Consider the following 12,239-nt stretch of genomic DNA (forward strand, 5'->3'; position numbering starts at 1 on the left):
ACCGTTTCCCTCCTGAGTGGGTAGTCCTTTAAATGTATATATCTTTCCTCAGAGCAACTCTGATTTTGGACTCTTTCGTTTCAAAGTCTGGATGCTCTGGTACCCTTTCTGCAACTTTTCAGATGATGTGAATGCCAAATGCCTCATAACCTCCAACTAGGGAGCCAACCATTACTCCGCTCAGGCCACGCCAACCAAACAACAGGTTGCTACGCATTGAAGACAACTACTGCTTATCTCAAGCTAATGATTTCTTCTCCTTTTTGATAACAAAGCCACGTTCGCTTTAGTGAAGAAATTGATAGCCGACTGGCTCCAGCCTCCGACGTGAATCCAAACAAATGGGGGATGTGTCTTCATTGCTTCTTTAACCTTGCCCATGATGTGAGCTGGAAAGGCCTGAGCATGTGCAGTGGCGTCATCACAAGTCTTGCCCAAGTGGCCAAGTAGCTGGCATAGATTTTGCTTTGACTGTTTTCTGAAATCGAGGGTCTTGGAAATCCAGCACTCATAACCTTACTGCTGTCTCTGTCTCATAACCTTCCCATTCATGGGTTCAATAAATGAAAACGAATATGCCAAGGGTCGCGTGTCATGGGAGGATAGCTCAGGGGCAATGTGTTTGCCTTGGAAGCAAGACCATGCACAGAAAAACAGGTCCCTTATTTATAGACTGGTCTCTGGTATTAGGTGTGTCATAAAAGATTAATTTATTTCATGCATTTTCTTTTACTCCTTATCTCCTTATCTCCTTATCTTTGGAAGACTCTCATTTTGGATTTAGATCCCTTCATTAATGATATCCAAACTTGCCCATTTAGCAATAACGATTACACGCCTATGTTCACAGGTTCGATACTGATGTTCTCCAATGATTGATACTTTAAATATGTGAAATGAGTAAGGTGGTTTCAGTCGGCTGTATGAGTTTGCAATGCCTGCCTGGTTATTTTCTCTGTTCCCATCAATAAAAGCATTGCATCAATTCGGAATGTTTGAAAAATGAATTGGACTCGACTCCAACAGATAAGCAACTGAATACTCAGAGCAATGGTGTATTTAGGCTTTCTGTTGCGCTAGGCCCAACTAAGTGCATGCACCCCCTTCCCCAACCTTACTCAACCTCTGCCAGACTCCTGCATCTTCACAGATTCCACCCTTTATACAGACTCGGGCTTCCTTACCCAAACTACACCCGTTCACCCCCATAATGTCCCCCATTTTTGCTCCATAACAACATAAGGTTATTTTTAAGGCTGCAAGGATTAGAAAGTTATTGCTTCCTCTCTATTAATTCAAGTCTGTTACTTTCTATGTTATGTTAGTTGAAAGAGTGTTTTCAGATCTCTGCTGCCCATTATTTGGAGAAGGCAGCGTGTTCTATAATTGAATGCACTAGGGGTACTTGTTGAGGCCAATTGTCTACTTTTGGTTAGGTCAGAAAACAATATTTTTAGAGGAAGCGACCAGAACAGAAGTTACTGCCAACTGGACACAAGGGAGCAGGGTTGGAACAAGTCATTATGGTTTCAATACTAACATCTGGTTTCTCACAAGTTGCTTGCTGTCACCCCATGGGGTCATTACGAGTTGGAGGTAGCCATGGTGCTAATGGCACCATGGGTGCCTCCAAACCCATGTCCGGGTCCGTGGTGTCGGAATGGGGACTTACCGGGACATTCCGACCTTTGCGGACCCGGTAAGTCCCCATTCCCTTTCGAGCCCCCATTGGGCTCAATGGGAATGGGGAAGGAGCTAATAACGGGCCGGCTATGGTTCCTTAGCGGCTCCTGCTAAGGGCGGCTGGTAAAACCAGCCGGCCCTAGTGCAACCCGCTAAGGGACCTCAGAATGCAGTGGTAGGGGGTTAACAGCACCAGCATCCTTACCGGTGCCGTTAACCCCTTACCCTCACACTCGGAATGAGGCCCAAGGACCTAGACTGGTCTGGAATATGAATGTTTCAGTAAACATAACTAAATTTCTATATGCAGTCTTTTGAAATGGTCAAGTTTACATATTAAATATATATAAGTGGTACAGGCGCATTTTTTAAAAATCTTGAATCGACGCACAAAGCACAGGATATCTATCGCCTGCGGATATTACAGATTGCGTTTACTTATCAGAAGCACCAGAGATGGAGCACTGGCGTATATAGGTTTGATTGACATTGAGCACCATGCACATGCTTAAAGAGCTTGCATGGCCATCCAGCTATTGACGAGCGGGAGTCAATTATGTCCTATTTAAAGCAGAATTCTTGATTAACACGTGGAGTCCGAAGAATAATTGACATATCCCAAGTTTCCCTACTGGATACCTTCTTCATAAGAATAAGACAATACAATGATTATATGGAAGGCATAATTATTGCACATTTTTGAAGCCGTGAATGATCCTGTATTTTCCCAGTACCTCACATAGTGGGAATGTGCCGTACCCCCACTGTTTTCTTCTGATTGTAATACCCCTGGAGAAGGCTTTAAAATGTAGAAAGTGAACACTAGTTGGGTTGTGTTAGTTCCTTGGAAGAAATCTGTAGAGGAATCAGAATTGTTTTTACATGGTTTAAATGTAATTTTTTATTGTACTGTCACTAAAACACACTGTGTGATGAAGGTTTTGAATATTCTTTAGTGGATATCATAATTTCTGTGTATGGTTATGGTATGTGCGCAGACATATTAAAAATGAATCTTTTTGTCTATAATATGTTTTTCCAAAACAAAAAAAAGAAATGTGTTGGAATGAAATAAAAAATTGCATCTTGACTTCTCTCACAACCCTTAGGCATTTCATTTCTCAAGAGGGGATGGTTTGTTTGTTTTATAATGTTGAATAAAAAGAGCTCAGCCTCTTTCTCCTGGTTACAGCTCTGGTGTTAGCAGGGGGGCAAAATGGAAATAACGCAAGTTACCACCTGTTGCAGCCCATGTACCTCCAATCCCTTGGGCTGGAACACCATTAAAAGATGTGAAGATGACAAGTGAAATGTGGAACCTCTGCCTGGGCATAAACACCTCAGTAGAGTAAAGGCAGTTGGAGAAGGTTCTTGGAACCTTTGGCTGTACATTATCACAGTGGATGGAATAATGGATAAGGGCGACCCTGAACATTCCTGGGTAGAAAACAAACAACATTGTATTTGCATTTTTGCTGTTTGTGCTGCTGTCGAAAATATGCAACAAAAGTAACTATTGGGTCAGGGGTTCCAGCACGACGTTACCTTTGTGGATGTGGTTTAGGCTATGGATCTTGCCAGCTTGCGTTTATGGTAATTTAAAATGTTTGTTAACTTTTTAGAGTTGGTTGAACTGGGTTATAGATCTAGATTTCCTGCTGTCGTTTGAGGTACTGTTTCCCTGTAAATGTCCAACCTTGTATTTAAAATCGAATTCATGTAAAGGTTACTTATCAACGTAACTGTTATGCATTATGTGGCATACTTTGCAGTTGGTTATCCTGGTAGTGCTGAGCGGGCAGCTGAATGTCATCAAAGACACATGATAAACCCGGCAGGGATGCCAATTGCCTGCTTAGCAATGGGCAGCTTCTGTAAAGATGGCTGAATGGATATCTTGACGGGACACCACAGACCTTTCTTCTTTACAGCTGTGAAACAGTGTGTACCCTTGGCACACAGTTTTTGTTCTCTCTCGCCTGTCTATGGCTTTCGGTAGCCTCTCACAGGTGTCTTGATGTACCTGCCCTTTTAGATTTGCTCCTCGCCATTTTAACTTCTGTAAAATCTCTTTATGCTTGTGCCTTAATGAGCTCTGAAATGTGGGACGGGAAGAGAAAGTAATGCTTGCTTCTGAACATCATTTTAGTGCCCACCTGTGGGAACTCTGTGTTGCCTTAAGCAGAGGCATGCTATTAATATTGTAAAATTATGTATCATTTGTAACCTTTACTGGAGGGAAACCCCTCATTTTTGCAACGGTTTAAAAAATGCAAGTCATGTGTATCTGAACCTAACAGTGATTGCTTAATAGACTCTATGGGCCTCATTACAACATAGGGCCTCCAGTAATGAACGGTGCCGGTACGGGACCGGCACCGTTCATTACGGGATGCCTGATTACGAGGTCCCCTAGCGGGACCCGGAACAGATATCTGGTAAAACCAGACGTCCTTTATGGGTCCCGCGAGGAAGTAGCTAATAACGGGCCCGTTATTAATGGGCCCGTTATTAGCTCCATCCCCATTCCCATTGAGCCCTATGGGGGCTCAAATGGGAATGGGGAATGGTTTTGTGTATGAGGAATTACCGGGTCCTGCAAGGTCGGAATGACCCGTTAATACCTCATTCAAGGAACCCGGTATTGGAGCCCAGTATGGAGGCAGCCATGCCCTTGTCAAGGGCATGGCTGCCTCCATACTCGTAATGAAGCCCTATGTGTGTGTTGATCAGAAAGAACTCCAATGATGGGGAGTTGCATCAATAAAACCAATGAGGTCCTGGCTGCTTTGCATATTCAAGAGCATTTTGGTAAAATAGGATTGACCAAAGAGCCCATATATGTCTGTGAGAGTTGTATGACTGAATCACTAAATACGTAATGCACGTTGGGTTTGGTACACATTTCCTTTTTTATTTCTATTTTTTTAATTTAGTAAACAAAGGTAGAGCCTAACAATAAACGTTTAGTAAATATGAAGGATATATACAAGTTTGGGCATCAACCATTCTAGCTGTCAGCGTTGAACAATGGCTAACGGCTTGATACCAAACAAGTATTGTTGTGGATCAGCCAGACCCCAGAAAAACAATATTAATTTACGAAAAGACAACATTGAAAATAATCTATTGGCCTTACTGTAAACGCATCTCTGACCGGGGGAATAGAGAAATTATCCTTACTGTAAATGCATCTCTGACTGGGGGAATAGAGAAGTTACCCTTCTTTCCCTGTCAAGGGAGTATTTCAATTCCCCATTCTTCAAACCCTACAAGTGGGGGCATATGGCCATTTTCAGCAGTAATGTGAAAAAAGGGCACCACACTACTGAGAGGCTTAGTCAATAGCCTTGCTCTCAAGCTTCTCAAAAAACATTTTCAAATGTACAAAAAAAAACAGTGTCAACATCTTAAAAAGGGGTGTGAAAATGACAGATAAACTGGTGGCTCCATTGTTGTGAGTTTGCGAATTATCTCTATCTCTTTGTTTTTCTGGAGATGTGTGTACTCTGTCCCTCAGGGCAAAAAGACTCACACAGTCGACAATGCACTTTCCAGTAGGACTGGCTACAGAGGCTTTACTGTCCTAGGGGAAAATAACCATGCGATATCCCCAACCCTAACAAACCACTGCTTTGCCCCCTCCTGTCTGCACTATTTCTAAAGTCCTCCACACACCACACCACTGGGAAATGAATCTAACATTAAAGAGCACTAATATTAATATGCTGCTGCTATTATCTATAAAGTCCTCCAACCACCACCCCAATGGGAAATTAATCTAACATTAAAGAGCACTATTATTAATATGCTGCTGGTATTATCTATAAAGGCCTCCAACCACCACACCAATGGGAAATTAATCTAACATTAAAGAGCACTATTATTAATATGCTGCTGGTATTATCTATAAAGGCCTCCAACCACCACACCAATGGGAAATTAATCTAACATTAAAGAGCACTATTATTAATATGCTGCTGGTATTATCTATAAAGGCCTCCAACCACCACACCAATGGGAAATTAATCTAACATTAAAGAGCACTAATATTAATATGCTGCTGGTATTATCTATATTAATATTTTTAGGACAACTTTAAAATACAGTTTTGCGGTCCAAATTCCCATTATAAATTCTAACCACCAACTAACAAATAAAAAATTGAATGTGAAATGGCAAACATGTATTTCAAGTTTGTTAGGACCCATTCGGCATCTTATCCAAAACACTAACGCGATTGTAGTTTGTAAGCTTATGAGGCGGCACATGTTTCTAACCAGTTACGTGTGATTCAATAGCTCTTCTAATTGGTGCTCTATGGATTTCACAGCCAGACCTATCAATCACTGTTGCGTCATTGTGGAGGAGAGGTATGATTTTCTCTTCTCTGGCATGAGCGACAATGAATCTATGTATTGGCGGGAATTCATAGGCAATGAAATCTGAACGGTTTATTGCCTATCGGCAGTTAGTGGAGAATGGATTATCGAGGACCAAAAACTGCCAAATGTGTACACTTTCCCGTACTTATGCCTCGCTACAGACAACAAACTGACTTGACAAAATCCTTCCTCAGCATTGCTGGGTAGAGCATTGGCAGGGATGTGGGGGTGTGGTGCCCCTTATCGCATATAGCTTCAGCTCCATTTCCTGACTCCCGGTAATTACTGCATCTGTTGGGAAGCTCTTGACCATGAAGGTTTTTGGGAGTGAGGTTAGGCCCGCCTCAGGAAATATTAACCTTGACCTTTTAGATGGGCTTCTCGGGAAGAGGTTTATAGGTATTTCAAGATGGCCCCCGATACACACTATTAGGTTGGAATAGGGCCTGATCTCCATGGAAGATAAAGAAATGGCAGGTAGACTACAGTTAGAAGCGAGACTGGTAATAGCATAAGAAGAAGCCCTGTTTCACTTACTGTTGGAATGCCTAAATAGAGGGGCTTCAATTTAGTCTGAGTCGTACCGTAGGATTCTCCAGTTACATGCCTGAGAGTTGGGTGTCACCAGTATGTTAAATGTGACCCTTACTGCCGGTTATTTAGAAAAGAACCACAATCATTCCATGAATCGTTCTCTGACTGATCCCCCTGGGTTACTTGAGTTTGGTGCTAAACTAAAGGAATACCATCCAGGGAGCTATGAAACCAATGTATGTCGCTGCTCTGGGGCAGGCCCCCGGTTCTTTCACGCTTAGGAATTACAGTGGATATCAAGAGGGCCAATAGATTGCGTTGGTGCCTTGGAGTGGAAAAGAGATATTAGTGCATGGGTGTCTGCATGCTAAATCACCCCATTAAGTAGGATTCGGATGTGCTCCTAATTTCAGCCCAATGTATTATGAATTAAATGTATGGTTACATTTATTCAAGAATTGAAGGGTTCTGCTTCATGGTTACCTCCTGACATAAAATGTGCTACTGATTGGATGCCCTGCTTATGTAAGATTTAAGCAGGGTAAGTGAGTTTAAAATGATAAATATGTTCAAAGTTTGTACATTTGGTTAGAATGGATTAGTTTTACAATAATGCTGACTATTATTTATGCATGCCTAGAAAAGGGTTAGTCATAAATGGAGAGTTTACAGTTTGTGATTGCTCTTAAAGTTCGTATGACATTTGCATTCGGTTAACCTTTTCTGGCCTCGTTACGAGGTCGGCGGTAACCCGCCGGTGCCACCGGTGGGTTGCCGCCGACCTGGAAACACAGAATCTGCTGCCTGACTGCCCGGTGCCACTGTGACATTACAGGTCCTGACGGCGCTGGAAGCCAGGCAGCAGATTTGGTAACTTCCCATTCTCGTGGAGTCTCGTAGGACTCCAAGGGAGTGGGAAGACGGTTGCTAACGCCAGGGCCGGTCTTACACCAGATTGCACCCCAGGCGGGAAGCATCGTTGGCGCCCTCCTCCCCCATCCATCAGAATGCACCCCTCCTCCCCCGACTGGCTGACGTCACTTCCAAACTACACCTCTGTTGTGCGACAAAACACCTCTTCAATAGGAATAAATGATTTCTATATAAATGAAGCTAGTTTCTTTACATTGTAATTCAAGTACTTTACAGAAGAATTCTAATGTGAAAACACGGCTGTTGCTGCGCAAGTAAATGGTTTTTCTGTCACCTGCTCTTAGGGAAGCAGTTTCAAACAGTCCGTATTGACACACGGCGGTGTGACCAGCCTGCAGGGGTCTGAGGGCCCACTGACCACTGGCCCTGTGATGCAGCCAGGTGTTCTGTTCCTACCACCTCACATGTATTTCACAAGGGGCTATACTAGACTAACCATATGAATAATTTTCTGATAGCAGGTTATCATTCCAAGATGTGACAAATGGAAATGTGAGGAGTACGTGGTTTTACTTTGTTTCAGGTGGCGACAACAACTCCAGGCAGCAATATCTCCCAATAGACATACCAAGCTGCTGCACAAATGGTGAAAATTCGAAATGGCCCAGAAAACAGAGGCACTTTGACAGCACTCAGGGTCGACGGCGCTAGGCAAACACACCAAAACAAGCCGGTTCCCAAAATTTCCCGGAGACTGGCATATTATGTCGATGAGTATAACCTGGCTGGCTGGCAGTACATGTTGCAAACTTTAGTCTGCATGCCGAGCTTGATCTCCAGGCGCTTGGAATTCCCACCTCCCACTTGAGCTGGCATCCCTTCATCATTGCCAACAAACGCCCAGTCCTTAATACAGGTCATACATAAAGTACGAAATAGCCATCTTAAGACAACTGAGCATGCTAGAACGCTGTAAAATAGATGCGATAACAGACATGGACAACATAATGACAAACTATACAATGACGCCAACCGATTAAGCCGCTCCCATCATGCCTAGTATAAAGCTTATTAAACGTAGCCCCTATGCGCAAGACGATATCACCACTGCCCCTATATGCCGAGTAAACCTCATCAAAAGAATGCAAGTGATTAGAGGTCTCACGCATCACATTTTCATAGTTCGACAACATCTGCAGTTCAGTGACCTAGTCCACCTGGGCGCCTAAAAACATACCGCTTTTTAATGTCACACACTTTAAGGGATTATGCATTGCCTATGCTAATTTTCGGGCGTTTTGCACAAATGTGCATTATTTGTTTGTGGTGGGATTACTTTTCAAAAGGAGCTCTATAAGAGCAGAGGGATAATAATAATGATGACTTGGTGCCATACCTGACTAACCTCCGGATTTTTCCCGGAGACTCAAGGATTGTAATCATTTCTCCGGGTCTCCGGGAAAGACCCTGGAATCTCAGGAATTTTTGTGCGGGGAAAGCTTTCACTGATTACTTTTTTTGTTTGTTTGTTATGTTTGCAGGACTGCACTGCCATGGACTCCCTGCCTGAGTGTGGCTTTGTCTCTGCAGTAATGACTGTAACGCTTCACGCTTCCAGCACATTGGCAAAAAGAATTTATTTATTTATTCAAATTTGTAGAGCGCGCATCAGCCCGGAGGCATCGCGGCGCTTGTTACAGGCAAAATCTTAGTTACATAGGGTACAGTAATTACATATAATACAAAAATTACAGTGGACATGTATACAATAGAGATGCAGTATATTTACATGGATTCCTGAGCATTTTAGTTATTTTGCAAGGTATGAAGTTTTCAACTTCTTGCGAAAAATGGGAAGAGAGTTTTCCGCTCTAATGTCTGCAGGGAGGGCGTTCCAGGTCTTGGCTGCAATGTAGGGGAAACTTAGTCCTCCGGCTTTGGCTTTTTTGATGAGTGGGATGCAGATTAGGTTAGAGTATTGCGTCCTGGTAGGACGGGAGGAGGAAGGTTTGAGGATGGTTTCTGATAGATAGGACGGGGCGGAGAGAGAGAGGCATTTGTGAGTGAGGGTGAGGATTTTGAGAGTGATCCGTTCTTTGACCGGGAGCCATTGGGCTGAGTGCCTGGCCTGTGTGATATGCTCTCTTCTTGGGATACTAAGAGCGGCCCGAAGAGCATTGTTCTGCGTGACTTGTAGTCTGTTTATGTTTTTGGCAGATGTGCCGGCTAGAAGTGCATTGCAGTAGTCCAATTTGGCTCCAATGGTTGCTCTAGCTACAGAGAGGCAATTAGGTTTGGAGAGGTAGGGCTTGATGGCATTTATGAGCTTGATGGTGTGTGCGGAAGCAGAAGTGATTGCGCTGACTTGTCTGGTCATGGATAGAGAGGAGTCAAGGTATACTCCCAAGGTCTTTACGGCTGTGGATACGGGGATGATGGAGTTGTCAATGGAGAAGTTGGCGTATAGTTTGTCAAGTTTGTCTAGGGTGTTCTGTTGACCTAGTACCATGATTTCAGTCTTGTCACCATTGAGGCCATTAATTGCCATCCATGCCTTTATGACGGAGTAGATTGTGTGGAGTGCCTTTGCGTCTTCGTTGTATGATCCTGAAAGGGGTAGAAGTACTTGTGTGTCGTCCGCGTAGTTCGTGTATGTAAGGCCGTATGAGTCAAGTTTGTCAAAGAGGGGCTTGGTGAACAAGTTATAGAGTGTGGGTGCAGTGCAGGATCCTTGAGGGACCCCGCAGTGTATTGTCGTGGGAGTGGCGTTGGCGATGCCTGAGAAGACTTTCATGGCTCTTCCTTCTAGGAAGGAAGAGATCCAGAGGGCTGCTTCTTTGGAGAAGTTGGCTGAGTGTGTGAGGTGTGAGGTGAGGGTCTTGTGATCAACCAGATCGAAAGCGGCTGAGAGATCTAAAAGGAGCAGAAGAGCAGGCTTGCCTTTGTCCATGATTTGGGTGATCTGATTCTTCAGATCTACCAGGGCTGTTTCTGTGCCATGTCCTTTCCGGAAGCCTGATTGCCTAGTCCCGAGGATGGAGTGGGTTTCCAGAAAGTGTTGGATTTGGCAGTGTGCGGCTTTGTCCAGTAATTTAAGCAAAAAAGGCACTGTGGTTATTGGTCTGTAGTTGTTAGGTTGTAGGGGGTCGAGAGTAGGTTTTTTTAGGAGAGGCCGGACCCATGCCTCTTTGAGGTTAGCTGGGATGATGCCTGTTTTAAAGGACGCATTGATGAATGCCGTGAAGAGCGGCGCAAAGCAGTCTGCGCAGTCCTTGACTAGTTTGGGTGGGCAGATGTCGCCTTTACAGGGGGAGGGTTTGAGGTTTTTTAGTAGGTTAATAACTTCTGATTCAGTGATGTCTCTGAAGGAGAAATCAGGTATGGTGCGCTTGGAAGAGGTGGGTGGGGTGTTGCTAGGTTTAGATCCTGTCTGTTGAGGAAGGGCTTTGCAGTGGTCTTTGATTTTTTTTTTGGAGAAGGTCAATTTTGTGTAGCATGGCAGCTTGAATGCTGGTACACCAAGCTTCATTTTTGATTATTTCGTCCGGTGTATTAGGGGGGGGAGATGAGCTCATTAAAAATGGCGAAGATCTCTTTGGAGTGTGATTTGGCATTGGAGATTCGTGTGTTGAAAGCTTTGGCTTTGGCATCGGTGATAGCTGTCTTGTATTGGTGGGAGATTAAATTGAATTTGTTTTTGGTATTGGTGCAGGGGTCAGATTGCCAGTTTTTTAGTGCTGCTCTTTTGTGGGACCGCATAGAATGCAGCTCATCTGTAAACCATGAGTTGGTGTGTAAGGATTTCTTCTCTTTTTTCCATTCAAGTGGTGCTATTTCATTGATAGCTTTGGTGAGGACATCTTTGTAGATGTCTGCTAGGATGTTGGGGTCATTAGCGAATGGAGGAGCTAACTCAGGGGTATTGAGGTATGGGCGCAGGTTCTCCTCTATGAGATTTTTAGAGCTTCTGACTTGTGCAGCATTAGCAGGGGTCAGAGTTGTGTGGTTTTTGGTGATAGGAATAGAGAACTCGATGCAGTTGTGGTCCGTCCAAGGCAGTGAGAAGTTGGAGGTGATAGTGGAGAGGCAGTTAAGGTCTGCAATCCAGAATGCAGGTGAAGCAAAATAACACGTGTTTATTTTGCTTCACCTTTCATTCTTTTTTGCCGACTTTCAATGCGAACGCGCTTTTCTTTTGCTTTCTTTCTTTTTCCCAAGGTTAGGGTGGCCCCATTGAACCACAGCCATCAGGTTTGCAGTCTGGACAACTCACCACTGCACTACATAACCTGATGAAGAACAACTAAGTTGAAATGTCCAATTTCGGTACTGCAAAATTCAGGAAAAACCTTTGTATGCATAAATCTCAGGAATTCTGATTTTCAAATGTAGGCAGGCATGCTTGGTGCACTGCTCGACGTAGCGTTTCACACTGGAATCCAGTCGCTGGATTCCAAGCGCTCTAATAATGGACATCTCTGTTATTAAACACTCCTACTAGTGCACTTTGACAGCCAGCCCCAATCATCAATCTATCAATGCGCTTGCGCACATAGCCTGAGGGCATGCCACACGTGCGGTGCGCCCATGGGCCTGGCTAGCGCCAGCGGGGCCCAGGGTCGGGGAAGTGAAAGCAACTAGCAACAAACAAATGTTGCTAATTTATTTGTCAATTTATGCCCTGCCCTGCCTGAGGACAAAGGCAGTTTGAAGCAGCAGTAATCGTTGTTACATTTGTGAGTGACATAAAAATGATTCTGAATA

The 12,239-nt window shown here is 43.9% G+C and overlaps 1 protein-coding gene across 1 annotated transcript in view; it reads left to right on the top strand.

The window, feature by feature from the left end:
- Positions 1-12,239, top strand: part of AOX1 (aldehyde oxidase 1) — a 738,465-nt gene that overhangs the window by 411,523 nt on the left and 314,703 nt on the right. The gene's annotated exons all lie outside the window — the stretch shown is intronic.

Source organism: Ambystoma mexicanum, chromosome 9 (assembly GCF_040938575.1).
Source record: "Ambystoma mexicanum isolate Mex_15411 chromosome 9, UKY_AmexF1_1, whole genome shotgun sequence".
Taxonomy (NCBI): domain Eukaryota; kingdom Metazoa; phylum Chordata; class Amphibia; order Caudata; family Ambystomatidae; genus Ambystoma; species Ambystoma mexicanum.